General features: G+C 38.6%; 1 protein-coding gene across 2 annotated transcripts in view; it reads right to left on the bottom strand.

Annotated features, from left to right (window-relative positions):
- Positions 1–22,260, bottom strand: part of MRO (maestro) — a 59,734-nt gene that overhangs the window by 32,584 nt on the left and 4,890 nt on the right. For both annotated transcript variants that reach the window (XM_072606028.1, XM_072606029.1), the window contains exon 2: positions 8,190–8,317. The gene's annotated coding sequence lies outside the window, so the exon portion shown is untranslated. The remainder of the gene's footprint in view (positions 1–8,189; positions 8,318–22,260) is intronic.

Genomic DNA, 22,260 nt, shown 5'->3' with positions numbered 1-22,260 from the left:
GAAAACTGGAGGAGAGAAATTTTTCAGCAAGTATCTCTGATAAAGGCCTCATTTCTCAAATATATGGAAAACTGAGTCAAATTTATAAAAATACAAATCATTCCCCAATTGATAAAAGGTCAAAGGATATGAACAGGCAGTTTTTAAACAAGGAAACTGAAGTTTTCTATACACATATGAAAAAATGCTCTAAATCACTATTAATTAGAGAAATGTAAATTAAAACAACTTTGAGGTACCACCTCACACCTATAAGATTGGCTAACATAACAAAAAAGGCAAATGATAAATGTTGGAGAAGAAGTGGGAAAATTGGGACCCTAACGCATTGTTGATGGAGTTGTGAACTGATTCAACCATACTGGAGAGCAATTTGGAACTATGCCTAAACGGCTATAAAAATGTGCACACCCTTTCATCCAGCAATACTACTCTTAGCTTTGTAACAGCTTTGAGATTTTTTTTTTTAAGGGGAAAAGACATATTTGTACAAAAATATTCACAGCAGCCCTTTTTGTCGTGGCAAAGAATGGGAAATTGAGGGAATGCCCATCAACTGGGGAATGGCTGAAAAAGTTGTGCTATATAATTGTAATGGAATACTATTGTGCTATAAGAAATGACAAGCAGGATGATTTCAGAAAAAAACTGGAAAGACTTAAACAAACTGATACAAAGTGAAGTGAGCAGAACCAGGAGAATATTGTACAAAGGAACAGCAATAGTATATGATGAAGAACTGTGAAAGACAACTATTCTTAGCAATACAATGATCCAAGATAATCCTAAAGGACTCATGATGAAAAATGTTATCCATCTTCAGAGAAAGAATTGGTATTGTCTGAATACAGCCAGAAGCAAACTGTTTTTCCATTCTTTCTTCCTTCCTTCCTTTCTTTCTTTCTTTCTCTCTCTCTCTCTTTCTTTCTTTCTTTCTCTTTCTTCCTTCCTTTCTTTCTTTCTTTCTTTCTTTCTTCCTTCCTTTCTTTCTTTCTTTCTTTCTTTCTTTCTTTCTTTCTTTCTTTCTTTCTTTCTTTCTTTCTTTCTCTCTCTTTGAGTCTTCTTGCACAAAATGACTAATATGTAAATGCTTTATATGATTGCATATGTATAACCTATATCAGAATGCTTACCATCTCAGGGAGGGAGGAGGGGATAGAATTTGGAACTCAAAAATTTTAAACAATAACAACAATGGGAAAAAATAAAATATTATTAAATGATAACTTGTTAAATAAAATAATCATAATTCTTTATTGTAATTTATTAAATAAAATAATTTATTACATAATAAATAAAAATAAAATATTATTTTAAAAGCTGCCTAGAGCACTAAAATATTAAATGACTTGCCCAGAATCATATAACCAGTATATGCTAATGCAGGACTTTAACTTGGATCTGGGACTTGCCTTAGCTCTCAGGTCAACCCTCTGTCAATTATGCCATGCTCTCTCTCTACTTTTGAGGTTAGTTTCCCTTTAATGTATAAGAAATACCAATGGGAAGAAGGTATCTCATCACTATATCTTACCATATTTTACTATTAACCTTCCAATCAGAGCAGGTAGGTGGCACAGTGTATATAGAGTGTCAGACCTAGAGTCGGGAAGACTCATCTTTCTGAGTTCAAATCTGGCTTCAGAAGTTACTAGATGTGTGACCCTGGGCAGATCTTGTAACCCTGTTTGCTTCAGATTCATCATCTGTAAAATGAGCTGGAGAAGAAAATGGCAAACCACTCCAGTATCTTTGCCAAGAAAACCTCAAATAAGATCACAAAGAGTCAGACAAGCTGATAACAGTAACCTTGCAAGCAATTAGGTTCCTATTTGTGTTTGTCCTTCCTCGCCAAAGAAGACCATGCCATCAGAGAAATGATGACATGACTTACACTTGACTCTGTTTGGAGTGAGGGAGGGCTGTGCAGGTCACCATCCTCACTTCCCCTACTGGACCATCTGGATCCAGTGACCAGATATTCCTCAGGATGACTGGAGATGACCCAGGATGCACTGGGAGACCTTGGACCCTTTAAGCCAAGGTCTTTGCAGGTACTCACTTAGGATGAGGCAACACCCATTCATTGAATAGCCCTGTTTAAGAAGTAGCCAGGGCATGGCCCCTTTAATGAGGTCAAGAAAAAGAAAAGACATCAGACTGGGATGGAATCAGCAACAGTTACTATTGATAGTCACTCTAAAGCCAGGAGGGTCCAGAAGAGCCTTTAGGCAGGGGCCCATTGGCATCCCAGGTTCAGAGTGAGAAAGGATAAGACAGGGCAGGAAAAGAGGGAAGGGGAGGGAAGGGGGGAAGGGAAAAGGGGAGGAAGGGGAGGCAAACAAAAGGAAAGGAAAGGAGCCAGTAAAACCCAAGTAAACTGGGCATCTTTTGACCATCCAAATTTACCTTCCTTTGGAGAGGAGAAGGAAGGGGAGGGGGAGGCAGACAGGAGAGGAGGAACTGAGTTACCCAGCTAGCTGGGTCCCCACTCAGCCTACTGCATTTTCTCACAGGATTGTGTTCATCCTTCGTTGCCCAAAGAAGACCATGCCATCAGAGAAATGATGACATGATTTGCATGTGACTTTGTTTTGAGTAAGGGAGGGCTGTGCCAGGTCACCAGCCTCACTTCTCCTCCAGAGCCCAGGTTCCTATTTAACATTAGATTATCTAAACTAATTTACCATAAATAGTTTGGGGTCTGAAATTCATGATAGGTTGCACAAATGTTGACCCAATGGGCCATAGGCTATGGATACAGCATGGAGCAGCGGAGAGAAAAGCTGATTTGGAGTCTGAAAACCTAGGTTCAAATCCTGGCTTTGTTGTTCACTCCTGGAATGACCTTGAACAAGCTACTCCATCTCTTTGGCCTCAGTTTCCTCCTCTATAACATGTTCCCCTCTATACCAATGAAATCAGGCAGGACTCAATAAATTCTGAGGTCCCTAATCTAGTCCATAGACCTGTGCTGTCATCACTGTAGGTACCCCCTCCAGCTTTTCCACTAATACAGTGGAAAGAAGACTTGATGGGGAGTCAGAGGACCTCAGTGCAAATTCTCCCTTTGTCATTTATTATGGGGGTTATCTTGGCAAGTTATTTAACTTTTCTCAGACACACAGTATCTTTATTTGTAAAATGAGGTAGTTAGACTAGATGACCTCCAAGATTCCATCTAGCTGGGGTAGCCAGGTGCCACCATGGACACAGCACTGACTTTGGAGTTAGGAAGACCTGAGTTCAAAGACGACCTCAGATACTTGACACTTACTAGCTATGTGACCCTGGGCAAGTCACTTAACCTGATTGCCTCACCAAACAACAACAAAAAAAGATTCCATCTAGTTCTCTATTCAAGGTCCTATGTATCTTGCCAATTGTCATTGCTTTTCTGCTGTGTCTGACTCTTTGTGAATGCATTTGGGGTTTTCTTGGCAAAGATACTGGAGTAGTTTGCCATTTCCTTCTCCAGTTCATTTTATAAATGAAGACATTTAGGCAAACAGAGTTAAAGTGATTTGCCCAGGATCATACAGCTACTGTCTGGGGCTAGATTTGAACTCAGGTCTTCCTGACTCCAGGCCCAGCACTCTATGCACTATGGTACCACCTATCTGCCCTGTCTTGCCAATGGACTTCCATAAAACTTCCATAGGGAATCCTCTTGAAGTTTTGAGGACTTCCTGATAGATCTGTTGACATTGTGTCATTACCAACAGACTATCAACTGTTTATCCTACTCTCACTACATGAACAATTCTCCTCATTTTCCAATTATATTTTTCTCTAGTAATATCATTTATTCATCTTTCCCCATAGAATTCTTCATTGATTATACGTGACGTGGTATTCCAAACTCAAACCATGTAGTATCACCAGAAGTCTACATGTGTATGTGTTCAATGAGGCATATTAATGTATTGTTGGTAAAGTTATTAATTGATATGACTGTAAGCAAGTCACTTAACTTCCCTGAGCCTCAGTTTCCCAGCTATAAAATTAGGGAGTTGGACTAGATCACCTCAGAGATCTCTTCCAGCTCTAGATCTCTGGCCTTTTATGATCCTGTAAGCCATTCTAGAAATCAGTTCAGAAGAATGAAAGAAAAGTCACTAAACTCTTGATATTTTTTGACCTAGCAATATTGCTACAGAGCATATACTCTAAGAAAGTCAATGACAAAAAGGAAAGACCTATAGGTAATGAAATATTCATAGCTACCTTCTTCATAATAACAGAGAACTGGAAACCAAATGGATGCCCACAGATTGGAAAATGATTGAATAAATTGTGGTACATGAATCTATTGGAATATTAGTGTACTATAAGAAATAGCAAATATGAGGAAATCAGACTATCACAGGAAGACATGTGAAATGAGACAAAATAAAGGAAGGAGGACCGTTAGAACAATATAAACAACTGTGATAATGTAAACAATAACAACCATGAAAACAGTTTGATCTCTGATGAATTGAAATAAATACTATCATTCCTACAGAAATGGTAAATGGATATAGCATACTTTGTCAGACTGAATCACAGTGTCCTTTAACTTTGCTTAGATATTGTCCTTTATTACAATTAAGAATATGGTTTAGAGGAGATGGCTGTGGTATAAAAACAAAAAGCAATAACATTTTTTAAAAATGGACTTTTGTTTCACAGAGAAAAGCCAGGACCATTAAAAGAACTGTGCGCTTTTCCAAAGGCAACGTAGCTCATTCTTCTCCTATACAGTTCTGGCCCCATGTCTACCAAATCCCTCCAAGCTATATGAGCTGATGGACCAGATCTACATGTTGTTCATCCAACCACATATTATAGTCTGGACAACAGGCATTTCTCATCCACTTTGATATTCCTGTAAACATATTTCTCATTTTCGGTGCTTTGAAACATTCCCAGGCTTGTTGCGATCAGCATAATGTCATCTATAAAAAGGAGCACTGAGAAAATTTCACTAGCTACCAAGAATGCCTCTTCCAATAAATTTTGCACTGGACAATTTCCATGACTATGATAAAAAGTGGATCTACACTTTATTTCAAAGGGAACTGGGCATCTGCTCATTCCTTTCTGCTGCAGTGGTGGCGTTTCATCGGAAAAAGTTCTAACGGCTTCTTTGAGTTGAGTTCTTTTCCAGGATTTCTACCAGGATTTCTTCCACATACCCAGACATAAGTTCTGTCTATTGCCCCACACTCACCAGAAAATCGTGGTCTTTTCTACCTCCAGTCTCATTTTAACTGATTATAGACTCTCCTCTCTAAGAACTTTAGACTTGAGCTCATATTGAAACAGAAACACAGCAGGGATCTTATCCCAACTTCCCTGATCCCAGCTTTAGAGAAAAGTCACACCTGGACCTCCCTTTGAGAAATGATACTGCCAGAACCATGAGGGTAAGTGCCCAGGCCCATACATTGGAAAGGCAGGCCTAACTGAACACAACGCTCTGCTTCATTTTAATCCATGTGAAAGTTTGGAAAGCTTGATTCTGTGCATGTGTAATGGAGGAACCTTTGCCCAAATTCAGCACATTTGCAGGTATCTTGACTTTCCTTATTAAGGAAAATTGTTTAGTGATGGAAATTTTTTTTTTTGTTGGCTAGTGAGGCAGAACTCCTGATACATAAAAAAGGTCATCTAGTCCAATTTCATCATTTTACAAATGATGGAACTGAGATCCATAGTTAAGTGGCTTGTCCAATGTCACGTAGCAGATGTGTCTCATGATTTGAATTCAGGTCCTTTGACTCTAGAGCTAACCTTTTCCACTTTACCTGGTAGTCTTTTTTGTAGACTTCACACAGAAAGAACGAGTGACCTGCTGCTCCCTGAAAACTTTTCCTGGGGAATTTTTCTGGTTTGTTTTATGAAGCTCAGCCAGCTACAGAGCCATCTGGACAAGTTTTGGGTCGGGGGGGGTAGAAAATGAAGTGGAAATCAATGAAAAGGATTATATTGGTCTCTCTAACATGGGATTAAGTGAAAGAGGAAAGGAATTCAAAGAACCATACTTTGGTTCATCCTTTGGGCAACCAGGTGTCACAGTGGCTGGAGTGCTGTATCTGGAGTCAGGAAGACCTAAGTTCAACTGCAGCCTCAGACATTACTAGTTGCGTGACTCTCAGCAAGTCACTTAACTCTGTTTGTCTCAGTTTCCTCATCTATAATATGAGCTGGAGAAGGAAATGGCAAACCACTACAGTATCTTTGCCAAGAAAACCCCAAATGGAGTTAGGAAGAGTTAGATACAACTGAAACAATAAAAGTATCATCCTCATCCTTCAGAGAGGTATATGTCCTGGGACCATGATTATAGTTATATCCTCTGAGATGTCTTCTAACCCTAGATCTATGATCCTGCATAAGCAATATAATTGTCAAAAAGCCTCCAAGATGAAATAGGACCAGCATTGCTCATTTTGGAAGAACAAGGCTCAATTGTTTCCGAAAATGCTAAAGGGAAATTCTTCACCATATCTTTGTTGCTTGGGAAGCTAAACATCATCCAACACATCAATCTAATTAAAAATTCCAGCACTTAACTCCCAATTTTCTGGCCTGCAGGTCACCTATTTTCATCTCTAGCAGCTTGGGGCAGAAAGTGATGCAAGGAAGGAATTAAGCAATATGGGGATCAAGCCAAAAAACCCATTAAACAATAATGCAATCTTTTTACCTCTCTCCCGTAACCTCTGCATAATGCCTTATGGAGATAGCTGGAGAAGGACTCGTTGATTTCTCATAGTTTTTAGTCATCTGCTTTGGCATTGCCCCTAAATGTCTGAAGCAGGCAGCTGGGTGGCACAATGGATACAGTACCAGACTTCAAATCAGAAAGACCTGATTTCAAATCTTTCCTCAGACACTTCCTAGCTGTGTGACCCTGGGCAAATCACTTCACCCTGTTTGCCTCGGTTTCCCCATCAAAATGAGGTAGAGAAGGAAATGACAAACTGCCCCAGTGTCTTTATCAAGAAAACCCCAAGCAGGGTCATGAAGAACAATAACAACAAATACGTCTGAAATATAGAGAATTGGTATATCAAATAAAAACACTTAAAACCCTGGTGTCAGGGTTCAGTATTGAAGGCTAGTGTTCAGTAGCTGTAACATCTTAGCAGACACAGTTTGACTTGGGGCATATTCAAATCCTCATAATAATAAACAAATTACATAATTTCCACCACATAATATAGTAGAAAAAGCACAGGATTTAAAGTCAGAGTTCCGGGTTTTGAATCATGACTCCAGTACTTCCCAGCTGGCTGACTGTTGACAAGACACTTAATCACTTTTGTCCTAACTTTTCTTATCTGCGAAAGGAGATGATAATGCTTTCGTAACCTTCCTCACAGGGCTATGATGAAGACCAAATGAAATGTCTGTAAAACCACTGTGCATGTGAGGGATTATTATGGTATTTTCATTTGTCATTTTCGTTCCCACCCTGTAAAACCTGCTTTGATACTTTTTGCCATACTGCAGAGCCAGCATTTTGAGCCTGGCAGTAAGCCATATCATTCCAGGGACATATACACATGACAGGTCATTTAAACCAGAACATTGCTGAATATGAAAATTATGCAGCAAATTTTTCTAAGCATGAATTTGTCAAAATGATAGTTTTTTAAAATAATATTTTATTTTCCCCCAATTACATGTAAAAAACAATGTTTAACATTCAGGGTTTTTTTGTTTGTTTGTTTTGAGTTCCAAATTCTATCTCTCCCTCTCTTTCTTCCCTGCTTCCTGAGACACTAAGCAATCTGAAATAATTTATACATGTGCAATTATGTAAAACATATTTCCATATTATTCATTTTATGGAAGGAAAGAAGGGAAAGAGAGGGAGGGAAAGAGGAAGAATGAAAGAAAGAAGAAAGGAAGGAAAGAAGGAAGGAAGGAAAGAAGGATGTTTTGGTCTGTATTCAGATATCATTAGTCTTTCTTTGGAGGTTCATAGCATTTTTCATCATGAGTCCTTTGGGATTGTCTTGGGAAAATGATAGATAGTTCTAAAATAACCAATACTTCTAAAATTTGGAGTTCTGCTTTAAAGAATCATAAAATGTTAGAGCTGAAAGGAAACACTGACATCCTCTAGGCAACACCTTCACTTTACAGAGGAGAAAGCTGAGGCAAAAAGGTCAACAACTTATCCAAGGTCTCACAGGTAACCAATGACAAGGCTGGGTCAAGAGCTGGTCTCTTCATTGACAATCCGGTGACCTTTCCACTTTTTCTTCTCCAGGATGAAGAATTTGAGGCAGAAAGAGGTTCAGTCACTTCTTCAGTTGCCCTGCAAAATTTATGAAGAGTCTCTGATAAGAGTCTGTGGCCTAAAATCTGCTCAGACACCAATAAAAGCTATAGATTTACAAACTATTTTAGATTATCCCTAGTAGTTGAATTCTTTTATTGCGGTCAATCAGCGTTATATCTGTAACAGACTCAGAGTTGAAAGGAAACTCCAGGACCTTGAACCTGAGTATAAAGCATCCCCTTTCAAATCAATGGTCATTCTGCTTTCTCTTTAAAATTTTTAATATGTAGGGGTACCAACTACCTAGCAAGATGGCTCCACAAATTTACATCAAGTCCAAATATACCTGTTTGAAAATTTTATTACTTTTGGTTTAGCCCTTTAAGACCATGCAGAATGATTTATTTTTAAAGTAATTTTTATTTATATCTTTTTCTACATCACCAAAATGTCTCCTAATATCCCTTTCCATTCCCCTCCTAGAGAGCCATCACATATTACAAAAAATAATTTTTAAAGAAAAAAAGAGGAAAAAGAGGGGGAAAATCAGAAAAATTGATCAATACATCCAACAGTCTAGAAATACATTCCATGTTCCACACCCTTGGACCTCTTACCTCTGCAAAGGAGGAGAGGTGTGTTTTTTCTTCTTTGGGGACATAAATATTCTTGGTAATTTTGCAACATTCACTTTGGGTTATTTTGCAGTGTGTTCTTCCTATTGACATGACTGTATTCTTTGTTTATATTGTTTTCTTGACTCTGCTTACTCCGCTTGGTAACAGTTCATGTAAGTCTATGTTTATCTATCTGTCCATCTATCTATCTATCTATCTATCTGTCTATCTATCTATCTATCTATCTATCTATCTATCTATCTATCTATCTCTATCTATCTATCCATCTATCCATCTATCCATCCATCTATCCATCTATCCATCTATCCATCTATCCATCTATCTATCATATTCGTTACTTCTTTCAGGCGAGCAACACTCCATTACATTTTGCCTAGCTGTTCACCAGTTGGTGGGAATCTACTTTGTTTACAATTCGTTGCTATTACAAAAAGTACAATTATAAATATTTTGGTGTCTATGAGGACTTCTTTCTTAACACGATATTTTGCAGTTTATGCCTAATAGTAGAATCTCTGGGTCAAAAGATATGGACATTTAGTCTCCTTATTTGTATAATTATAAATGACTTTCTAAAATTTTTATAATACTAATTTTTAACTGCACTAAAAATGCACTAGTGTGCATATCTTCCCATAGCCCCTCTAGCATTGATTATTCCCATTTTCTATCACCTTTACAAATTTGCTGAAGTGAAACCTCAGGGTTATTTTGATCTGGGCTTATCTTTTTATTAGTTATTTGAAGCATTCATATGATTAAAACAATTTGCCATTCTCTCATGAGAACTGCTCAGAGGCTTCTGGTTACATATACATTATGTACATACATATATTACATATGTATTTATATGCATATATAAATTGTCTATGTAACCCCTATATCAAAGCCCATTGATAGGGGACTCTGTCTTTACTGGTAGAGTTGAATGCCCTGCATGAGGAGTGGAGGGGAATTGGTGAAAGGTGAGAAAATTCTTGACCAATCCTCTTTGGGACTCTTCAAGGCTAATCCTTTTCAGGACTCTCCAAGCTTCAATTCTTCTTTGAGAGTCTTCAAGCATTGAGTCACTTCTGAAATTTCTGGCTTCAAGCTTCAGGAGCTTCAAGAAGGAAGTTGGAAAAGGCCAACCTTATTTCAGGTTACTGAAAGAAAAGACTGTGGGAAGACATGAAAGGTGCTGACAGTCTCCATCATGTCCCTATACCTAGCTTACTACTCTAGAGACTTCAGGGAGTTTCTCCTTGGGTGAGATCTAGGACACTCTTGGTTCAATTATCTCACTCCCAATGAGAGAATGCCTTCATTCTGTATTATCTGCTATATATCCTGCTATGTTTATCTTCTCTGATTTCTATTTTGCTACCAATTTGGACCAATGATTGGAGGTTTTTTTTGTTTTTGCTGTTTGCTGTGTGTGTTCATTGCCAAACTAGTATTAGATGTGAAAGGAGTCAAGCCTTGGATATAAAAGTCCTTGCCCTCCATAATGACAAAGTGAACAGACATTAGACTGAACCTGATCATACCCTCTAGACTAACAATATTTAAAGGAGCAGATAGCTGAAATTCCTTTCCCTCTGAAGAGAACAGTGGTGACCTCAGGCCCCAAACTCTGGCTTCTCCTCTTGACAGAAATAAAATCTCCCTTGAAGAAGGCTGGGAGAAGAGGTTCAAGATGTCTGTTCTGTCTCTCTTTAAGTCACACAACAGCTCTCTCTACATGTGAGGAGCCGACTCTGTGTAAATTTGGGGCACTTCATTACATCTATGTATCTTGTCTGAGAAATTTGATACAAAGATTCCTATTTGGCTCAAGCAAAATAATTTTAATACCACATTTATGTGACAGCCTATAAAACACTCGAATACATCCATCATATTCCCCTTGTCTTCTTTTCTTTCGGAAAAAAAATCCCTATTCTTTCATTATGCAAGGTCCTTTTATTTATTTCAAGGTCCTTTAGGAAGGTAGCACTGGAGTTAGCCAACCTGGGTTAAAATTCTACCTCTGATACATATATCCTCTATGACCTTGGGTAAACCACTTAACTTCCCTGGACTGAAGTTAAATCACTGGACTAGACTGTCTCGGCAGTCCCTTCCAGGCCTAGATCTATGATCCAGGGGGACATCTCCAGTCCTTCTGATCTATATCTTGCCATCCAGATGACTCCCGTGAGGCTGGTAGCTTTGCACAGCCCTGCCTCACTTAAATCCAATTCACTTGCAAGTCATAGCATCACTTCCCTGATGTCATGGTCCTCTGAGAACGACGGACAAACAACTACAGATCTATGGTCCTACAACTATCCTGATTATCCTCCTCTAGATCCTCTCCAGGTCACCAATGCCCACCTTAAAATGTGGTGCCCAGAGCTGAACCACCTGAGATCTGACCTCAGGAGAATATTGTGAAACTGTCACCTTCCTCATTTTGGGCACTCCGTCTTTTAAGTCCACCTAAGCTTACATTTTTTTAGCTGCTGAGTCATGTTCCCCAAAAACCTCCAGATATTTTTCACAAGACGTTGTCTAACTATATCTCCCTGATCCTGTAACTATGAAATTGATTTTTTCTAAACCCAAGTGCAAGACATTTATTCCAACTAAATTTAATCTTATTCAATTTGTTTCATTGTTCTAGAGCCTCTGTTTTAAGGAAAACACAGAGGCTGATTTTGTCCTTATTCCTTTCTAGGCACCACTCCTGACTCTGAGTTTTCCCCTATCATACCACAGAAGCCTCTCCCTGGAACTTCTCACACTGGAAATATTCTCTGCTCCCTCCCTCCTTGCCCCATCCCCATTCCCTAATTAGCTGGTTCCTCCCAGAACCTCCATTTAAAGGAAAACACCTAGGTTAGTCACATCTTCTTTCCTTTCCAGCCTGGATGTTTTCCTTTAAATGGAAGATGCCACCCTCAGGTATATCTTGAGCCCCTTTATTGCTTCCTTTAATGCAGTATCTTTCCCCATTAAAATATAAGTTCTTTGAGGGCAGGAACTCTCTGCAGGTTATTTGTATTGTCAGTACTTAGCATGGTTCTTGGCACATAGTAGGTATTTAATAAATGTTCCTTGACTTATGGCTTTTTTAAAAAATCATTCATCTTTTAAATAAATTTAAGATTCTCTCTTTTTCCCTCTAGTTTCTCCCTTGTCTATTGAGAAGGCAAGCAATATGATGCCTATTATACGTGTGAAGTCATGCAAAACATATTTCCATATTAGCCACTTTGAAAAAACCAAAGAAAATAAAGTAGGAAAATATGCTTCAGTCTGCACTAAGAGTTCATCAGTTCTCTCTCTGGAAGTGAATAGCATTTTTCATTATGAGTCCTTTGGAATCATCATGGATCACTGTATTGATCAGAGTAGATAAGTCTTTCACAGTTGTTTATCATTACAATGTTGCTGTTCTCCTCATTTTTTTCACTTCACTTTGCATCAGTTCACTTAAGTCTTCCTAAGATTTTTTTGAAACATTTCTTATAGCACAATAGCATACCATCACAATTATATACCTCAACTTGCTCAACCATTCCCCATGAGTATGCCCTCAATTTTCAATTCTTTGCCACCACAAAAAAAAAGAGCTGCTATAAATATTTGTGTACACATAGGTCTTTCTCCTTTTCCTTTGATCTCTTTGGCACACAGATCTAGTAGTGGTATTGCTGGGTCAAAGGGTAGGCACAGTTTTACAACCTTTTGGGCATAGATTCAAATTATTCTTCAGAATGATTGGACCAGTTCACAAATTTACCAACAATGCTTTGGTATACCTATTGACTTTTAGCATTTAAAGATCAATTTGGGCCCTTATTATTTCATACAATGTGAGAACTACCTCCTGGAATAGCTTTATGTTTTGGAAATTTAATAAGAATTATTAAATTCTTCACTCAAGTAAATATAAAAATGCTGAACATCACAAGCTCAAGAGTGGATCCCTGTGAGACTCCACGTGAGAAAGCACTCCAGGTTGGTATCAGTTCATTAATGTTTAATCCTTTAGATCTAGTCATTCCACCAGTTCCAAATCCACCTAACTGCGTTATCATGTAGCCCACATTTTTTTCATCTTGTCCACCAGGATAGACAGATTTCATTAAATGCTTTTCCAGAATCCAGGCATAGTATATCTACAATATTCCTCTGCCCTACCATTGTAGTAAGCCTGTCAGAAAAGGAAATGAAGTTCATCTGGAATGAACCCTTTATGATGAAGTCATGCTGGCTTATAGTCTTTGCCACTCCTTCTTCTAAATGCACAATCCCTCCCTTTAATGATATGTTGTAGGATTGTGTCAAAAATTGTAGTTAAGCTCCCAGTTCTGTTCCTAGTCATTATATTTAAATATTCTGTTTACAGCTTTTTGGTTGGAAAAGCAATAACGTGCAATCAAATGACACATGAACCTAGAGTGTAAAGCTATTAAATCTCAAAGCCATGTGTTCTCTCTCCATTTGCCTAAGTTTTAGCTCTTACTGTGAATATAGAGCTATGACACCAAATTTTCAGAGAAGTTATGATATCTCTATATAGACTGCTAACCAGTTAGCTTTACCAGCATCACAGCTTTCTGTTTCTGGTGCATCTGACGCATCACAGCATCAAAAGAGGGAATATGAAATGCCACCTTAGATTAGGATGTTCATAGATTGTGCTGTAGAATAAAATCATAGCATTATAGAATCTTAAGGTGTTCAGAGAGCTTGGAAATGATCTATTATAACTCCTACTCAAGTCAATAGATCAAATTTTGGCTTGGATGTTGCAGAATCATCAAAAACTTGGTTGTTTTTGGAGAAAAAAAAAATTCTTTACAAGTATGTAGGTCCCTAGAAAATAGTTCTGGCTACTTGTTACTTGTGTAACTTGGCAGACCCTCACACCAGAAGACTAGTTCTCCCTGACACCTTATACAGCTCTTTCCAGGGCTGCTCATCCATCTTTGGTATTCACCTTTTACTCAACTTTCTATCCACTACACCACAGCTACCTCTAGAACATGAAATACAGAAATGACATCAAACTCATGGAGGTCAATTGCAAAATTCTCTAGTGTAGCCCTAACCAGAATAAAATGTAATTGGGAAATGTTTAACAAAACAAATGAAAATGAAATGCAACAACAATAATGTTCATTTGAACTTTTCTAAGTCAATATGTAGGTGCAGCGATCCCTTTCTATTTGAGTTTGACACCACTAACGTGTCAAATAACTAAATAGCTACAGACCTTGCCCCTCTTTCCATTCAATCAGTCTTCTTTTTTTCTGTGTGGGATTTGGGTAATGTATTTCTTATTTGCTAGATTTAAGCTGGTCAAAGTTAGGAACCATTTTTGTTATAAATGCAGCATTATTTTCTATTTTATGCATAGATAAGGGCACTCAATGTAAACCAAATGTCAGCAAAGTGACCCTTTTCAGAACAGCCTATGGCCCAAATCTATGATCCCATGGTGCCAGCCCCTCCAACAATGCTGATCACAGGCACATAGCCTGTGGCATAGACTGGTGCTTGCCACATCTTTGCTTCCCTTTGGGATCTGGCCGGGTCTCAGGCCTGAGCTCCATGTTCCTACCATAAGTCAGAATTGCCAAACAATTTCTGTCATACTCTTGTACTTGTAGATGCTGGTTTTGATTTAATAATCCTAATCTATCCATAAAGTAGAAAATGATGCTGCATTTACAGCACAACCTCATTCCTGACTTGGAGGAATTTGAATCTAGCAAGCAAGATGTTACCCACATCACACGTAGAAAAAAACATTGACTAAAGAACGACTGTCTCAGGCCTCTCCATTCCCAAACATCTAGTTCTTCTGGTTCAGGAAAAGAATCAGAGGCATGTCCTGGTTTCATTCTACGGAAGGAAATGGCTGCTACCATATAAAATCACTTCCTCGTACCTCAGGTGCATAGTTCCCAATTTACTGAGTCTCCATGGAATTCAGTCTATGAAAACAAGAGATATTCTAGATAATTCAGGTCAAACAGAAATTAAAGAATTGCCTTTACTTCATGCAGAGTAAGTGACTATGACTATCCTTATGTAGCTGGATAGGGAGTTTCCACTAGCAACTCAAATTAACTTTTGGATTAAGTAGTTGCCTCCAAGAACCCAGAGGGGATAAGATGTGGGTCTGATCAACTTAAATGTAGGGAAGTTTAGCAGCAAGAAACACTTGGTGTATAAAGCTGAGCTCATCATTTTTCTCCCCTTCATCCCATAAAATATCTCCCTTCCCAGATTCCCTGCCATTGTTAATGGTAATACAATCGTTCAGACGCTTAAGCTTAAAATCTTAGTCATTTTTGACTCATTCTCTTTGACTCCCTGACTCTACATTTTTCAAGTACTGTCTATTAACTTTTTAAATGACACCTCTTCTTTCTTCTATATCCCTCCTCAACTCACTCTTGGATTATGGAAACAGTTTTGTAGCAGGCCTTTCTGCCTGACATGTCTCCCCACTCCCAACAAGTCTTCCTGCAGAGAGCATCATGCTATAGGGAAAAGGGGGGTAGAGTCTGAGTCAAAGGACCTGGATTCATATCTGTGCTCTCTCGCCTATTATCTGTGTGACCATGGGGGAATTACTTCAGTTTTCCCATCTTCCATTCAGATTACCATTTTATATCTTCCCTCCCTTTCACAGCCAAACTTCCAGAAAAGAGCTGTATAAACTGGTGGCTTCCACCCACTCTCCTCTTCCACCTCTCTCCTTTGCAATGTAGGGTTTGATCTCATCACTCGTGAAACTGGTCTCTCCAAGGCTTCGTTCCAATGACTTTTACTCATTTTTCATATTCTTAACCTCCCTGTGTGAACCAATAAAAAAAACATTTCGACTGCTACAGCTACAGTCCCCGTTCCCAGCCAGGGACTGCATGTATGGCAATGTTAATATACCCAAAGAAAGGGCACTACCCCACTCCTCTTGCCTCTTGTGGGATGGCATGTGGTTGTTGCTGCTGCTGTTCAGTCATTTCAATTGTGTGCAGCTCTTCATGATCCCATTTGGATCTAGGCAAAGATGCTGAAATGATTTGCCATTTCCTTCTTGGGCTCATTTTCCAGATGAGGAAACTGAGGTAAAGATGATTAAGTGACTTGGCCAGGATCATACAGCAAGTAAGAGTCTGAGATCAGATTTGAACTCAGGGAGACAAGTCTTTCTGACTCCAGACCCAGTGCTCTATGCACAAAGGTGCCACCTAGGTGCCTAATATGGGATGGCATGGTTAAATAAGAACTAAGTTCTCTATGTCTCTGCCATTCATTCCTCACTCTTTATCAGAGGATTTCATTGGTCTGGACCATCTTACCCTGAAGATGACAGGCAACTCTCCTATTGGACCAACTAGTTCTTTGCCTAAAACTCTAATGAGTTTGATCCCTGAGGAACCCTGGGCAAAACTTCCACTGCATGATTTTACACCTGGAAGTCATGGTACTTATGTACTGACCTCAGTTGAGGGCAATGGGTACCACACACCAAGACTGTTTCCACTGGTATCTATTCTCTTCCTCCCCTTGTAGTAATAATAAAGTTTTGTTAATAACTCTCCCTATTTGGCTCTGCTGCTTTTCATCCAAACTGTCTCATACTAAACCCTACAATTTAACAACAGTGATCAAATATTCTCTTCTCTCTCACTTTTTATAATACTCTTTTTTTGCTTCTGCTTCTCCCTCCCTAGCTGCTCTTTCTCCATCTCTTTTACTGAATCATCATCCATGTCATGCTAGCTATGTGTAGATGTACCCCCGAGGTACATCTAACAAGGCTTTGTCTTGTGCCATCTTCTGTATTTCTACACTCTCTCTTCCAGTGATTTCAACAACTCCCATGGGTTCAACTCCATGAAGATAATTCTAGATTTATAAATCTGACCCTGATCTCTAACCTGAGCTTCAGTTCCACATCACCATTAGACATTTTCAACTGCATGTCTCAGAGGCAACTCAAACTCAGTATGTTCAAAATGGAGCTTATGATCTCTACCCCAAAACCTTCCCTCTTCTCGGCGACCCTATTTGCAGCAAGGACACCACCCCAATCTCTTTCCTGAGCTCCTTTCCCCTAACCAATGGCCTATGGAACATTTTCCACTGGATAACCCATGGGCATTTCAAATTCATTATGCCCAAAACAAAGCTAAGTACCTTTCTTCTAAAATTTGCCCCTCAGTCTAACTTCCCTATATCTGTTCAGAACACTGACATCACTTTAATTTTAAAGGATTCACAACCTCTGAACCATTCGGAACTTTATTTTTATTCACCCCTCATATCCAGCATATTGCCAAGTCTTGTTAGGTCCACATTTACACCATTTCTTGCAGTCAACCCCATCTCTCTACTCAAATAGCTGACTCCCTAGTTCAGCCTTAATCACTTCTCCCCTGAGCTATTACAGTAATCTTCTAATTGGTCTCCTTGCCTCTTTTCTACCCCTTCTGCAGTCTATCCTCCACAGCTGATAAAGTGATACTCCTAAAGTACAAATTTGATTGTAGTACTTTTCCAGTGTTCCTTATTGCCCCCTAGGATAAAATATAAACTCCTCTAGTATTTAAAGCCCTTCCTACCTGCACCTGCCCCATGCCCCTCACGGACAACTTTACATGTTTATAGTACATTGTCCCTTTTCATTTACTCTTCCTTCCAAACAAATAGGGCTGCTTGCTGGTCCATGTACATAGCATTCCCTCTCCTGCCCTTGTTCCTTTGCATAGATTATCTGTCTCAAAAATGTACTCTGTGTGTATATACACATATGTACATATGCATACATATACATGTGGGAATATGCATGTGTAAAAATGTCCATGTATACATACACATATACACATATGTAGCATAGGAGGGGTTGACCCTTATAGAAATTGTGCAGGGATAGATCTATAGGGGCTATCACATGGAGTGTGTTCTAGAAGCTTCTGGGGATACAAGGGATACACATGGCTCAGTATTCAAGAAGCATGGCACAGCATGTTGAGATGAGAAAGTAATCTCTTTATTGGCCACTGATCAAGAAGACCTTCTGACTCCTTTAAGGAAGGTGGTCTTACCCTCTCACTTGCTCTTCCTTCAATTCTCCAGGTAGCACCATAGTAACCATGAGTACATCTCAGAGTTATGATAACCCTGATAACATGGTGACTGTTCACATAGGATAGCTAATGCAAAAGCTTAGTACAGTAAACTGAGCCTAGGACTCTGGCTAGCTGCTTCTTTTGATTGATATTTCTTTGAGTGATCATAAGTAATTAAGCAGCAATTCCCCAAATGGTCACATCTAGGCTTAGAGGAAGTCTTGTGAATTTGAAAGAGTTCTTAGTCAGTGCCAGCTGTACTACAGGAGAAGCCTTCTCAGTATTCACTGTGGTATGGGAGGGGAAGACAATCATTGGAAAGATGAGCCCAATCCATGATTTGATTTACTAGAAGACTTGGAGCTGGAGAGAATTATTTTGATAGAGAATACAAAGGAGAGTAGCTAGATGGTGCAGTGGATAGGGCCTGGAATTCAAATCTGATCTCAGACACTTAGCTGTGTAACCCTGGGCAAGAAGAAGTCTCTTCACTCAGTTTCCTCTTCTACAAAATGATCAGGAGGAAGAAATGGCAAACCACTCCATATCTTTGCCAAGAAAGTCCCAAATGGGGTCATGAAGAATCACCTGTGACTGAACAACATACAAAGGAATAGAGAAAGGAGATGGAATGTTGTATGTAAGGATCAATAAGCAATCCAATGGAATGTTTTCATTTCTCATCATGAGAATATTAATATATAAGGATTTACAAAATATGTGTGTTTTAGTAATCTCTGTCATTAACAAAACTCAAAAGGAATTGATAGCAAAATGCCATTTACAATAACAAAATCAATCAAATATGCATATGATCTATTTAAACACTATAAAACAATTTAAATAACCATAATAGAAGAGAATTTATTTGAGGGGAAATCTGATAATCATGGTTAGTTAGAGCTATTATAAGGACAGCAATAAAACTCCAATTAATTTATAAATAAGTAATTTTTATCATGTTAAGGAAAAACTTCCATTCTAACCCTGTGAGTATTTTTTAAGATAAATAGTTATTCTATTTTATATCATTTCCTGGCTACCAGCTCCAGTATGTGGCCCTTCATCCCCTTTCAGCTCCCTTTAATATGTTAGGATGTAAGATTCTTGAGGACAAGGATTTTCATGCTTTGCCTGTATTTCTATACTTAGCATGTAGCATATAGCTTTATCTACATCTACCAAAGACTTCACATGTATTGATACAATATAAGATTTCCTTGACTTTTCTTATTGATATGATTTATTCATAGTGGGTATGGTTGGGCATTATTCTCAATTCACTTTGACCATAATAATAAGGACTTTATTCTAGCATTGATTATGTCTCCCTGTACAAAGTATAAAAATCTTCATTGCCCCACCAATGAGGACTTTTGATCAGCATTCAAAATGATTCCTTGATAAGGTCTGAATTCCTTGCCTGGCTCTGCTTTTCCCCATTGACTGCACATTGAAGATGAATGTTCAATTCATGCACAGTTCAAAATCTGGACTGCACCCTTGGACTTCGTCTTTATAAAAGAGATTAGGGCAAAGAAAGAAAGAGAACAAGACCTGAGAAGTCGTAGGCATGGACTTGGTTCTTTGGAGTCTGTGTGTCCACATAGCCCTTCCATGTAGCTATGTGTATCAGAGTAGGTTTCTCAGTAGATAGTGCAGTGGTCTAGTGTGCAGGGCTCCTGAGCCAAGCTGGCAGCTGAAGGGGTGTGAATTTGCATCATCAGAGCAGCAAGACAGAGTAGCCAGGAGTAGGATGGGAACAAGGCTCATCACAGAGAAAAGGAGAATTCTCTTGACTTTGTAGACTCAGGTGTGAGTCTTAGGCATTTTTTCTCCAGAATAAAGTAAATTGTGTCCTATTTTTGATGTTTTATTAGCCTGAGTATTAATATAGGAGCTGAAGACTTTTTTCTTTTTTAGATAGACTTAAAAATGTGCCATATTTTGATGTTTTCACTGGTCATATGCCAAAAAGAATTACTAACTGAATTCCAAAGACTGAACCAGGTTCATGCAAACTCAGAATGTCAGGTTCTGGACAGTAGAGTTGCATATTACACAGTTTCTTTGGTTTCAAACCATCCTTTCATTCCTAATATAAATCCTACTTGATCCAAATGAAATTTTTATTTCAAACCAAGAGATGTCATTATATGTAATGGAAAAACATGGGTAGCTTTCCCACTAAGAAAAGCAGAGCTATCTACTCTCCAAATTACCATTTGCCATCACTACCAAGTGCTATCAATTCCACCTCAACAACATTCTTTGTATATTGCTCTCTACCTTAACCGTCCTGGTTCAGGCCCTCACCACCTCTTGCCTGGATCATTTTAATGGCCTCCTAATGGTTTCTCTACTTCTATACTCTCCTCCTTCCTATTCATCTTCCACATAACTGCCAAAAATAAAAACCAAAAAACTAGGACACAGATCTAGCCATCACACTCCTCTGATCAAAAGCTATCACTGGCTTCCTATTGCTTCTAAGAAAACAATATACCAGCCTGACAGTTAAAGCCCTCCATAGTCTAACTCCAATTTAGCCTTTCCAAGCTTATTTTACATTATTCCCCTTCCTTCCCCCTACTTTTCATGCTAAAATAAACTACTAGGTGTCCCCAGATCCCAAGACGCCATGGCCTGCCTCTTCGGCATTCACATAAGCTATTGTCCATTATTGGAATATATTTCCTCTTCATATCACTATCTCTCAGAACTCTTATCTTCCTTCTAGGCTGAACTGGAGTGCCACCTAATCTACATTGTAAATTGTAAATGCTCCCTCCCTACTCAAATTCACATGGATCATTTTATTTCTGTACTGCTGTTTCCTCCTCAAGGGCTGGGACTGTCTCATTTTAATGTTTGTAACCTATTCATCAAACATAGTATGCAGTATTTTATAGCTGTTTAAGAAATGTGGGTTGCGTTGAACTGAGTCGATTCTCTGCTTGGGATAGATGATATACCATCAACAAATGACAAAGAGAAAATAGAAGTGATGAATGCCTATTTCACTTGTGTCTTCCTTACCAAGAAGATACTACCTTTATCGAAGCTGAAAGAAAAAAAACCAATCACAGTTAAAAGGAACTCAAAGTCCAAAACAGGTAAAGAGATTGTAAGAGAGCACCAAATTACTTTAAATGTATTCAGATCTGCCCAAACTTGAACAATGAAAACATCATGAAATACTAAAAGAATTTGTCAATATGGTCTCTGAAATACCTTCAATCGTCTTTGAGAAATTAAGGGATTATAATGGGATTTTTCTAACAAGGTTCTTGTGAGGATGAAATGATCTAACATATTTAAAGCACTTTGCAAATCTTAAAGTGTTGTGTAAATATTAGCTTATTAGAGATAACGGGAGAAGTGAGCAAAATTGGCAATTAGCAAATGTCCTGGTTCCAAAACAGATTTAAAAAAGCATATTCTTATAACTTGCAGTTAAATGAGCCTGATATCCATCTTGAGTAAGAGTCTAGATCAGTTATTAAAGCACTGATTTGTAAGTATTTAGAAAAGGAAGCAGTAATCACTATGAACCAGCAGTGAGCTCACTGATAGATTGTTTCAATCTGATTTCACTTCTTGTATTCCATTCAACAAATATTTACTAAGAGCTAGAAGATAGTCTTCGGTGGTGTGGGAATATACAGATTAGAAAGTCATATTACCTACTATTGATCGAGTTGTAAGAGTTAGGCAAAGATTAAGTCTCCACAACTGCAGGTTCAATACCTGTCGGTGTTTCTAACACAAAGAAATCATATCCTTGCAGGTTCCTGCAGTCAATCAATTAAAGTTAATGTGTTTGCTTCAACCTCAAAATCAAGATATAGGCTAAACCAGCTCAAACTAGTCAGGACTAACTAGGCAATTAGGACAAAATGCAACTATGCATGCTTAATAATTTTCATTAATATTAGCTGACATACCTTAAAGGTGGAGATTGCCACCATTTTTGAACATAGGATGTATGATGAGGTAGGGGTTACATGCTTACACATATCAAGGGGAAACATGGAGGAGGAGTACACAGAAGTTTGTAACCTGAAAGAAACCAGACCAATCTCGTGTCTGAAGGGAGGAACTGTGCCAAGCTAACTGCTTAAAAGCCTTCTTGCTTCTGTACTCAGTGCTCACTCCTCTCAAAGAGGAGTGGAGACCACTTCTGGCCAGGAGTGTCCATCCTCTGGAACTTACTCAATAA

This window comes from Notamacropus eugenii, chromosome 4, assembly GCF_028372415.1.
Source record: "Notamacropus eugenii isolate mMacEug1 chromosome 4, mMacEug1.pri_v2, whole genome shotgun sequence".
NCBI classification, from domain to species: Eukaryota; Metazoa; Chordata; class Mammalia; order Diprotodontia; family Macropodidae; genus Notamacropus; species Notamacropus eugenii.
The sequence above is the reverse complement of the archived record's forward strand: the minus strand, read 5'-3'. Positions and strand labels throughout refer to the sequence as shown.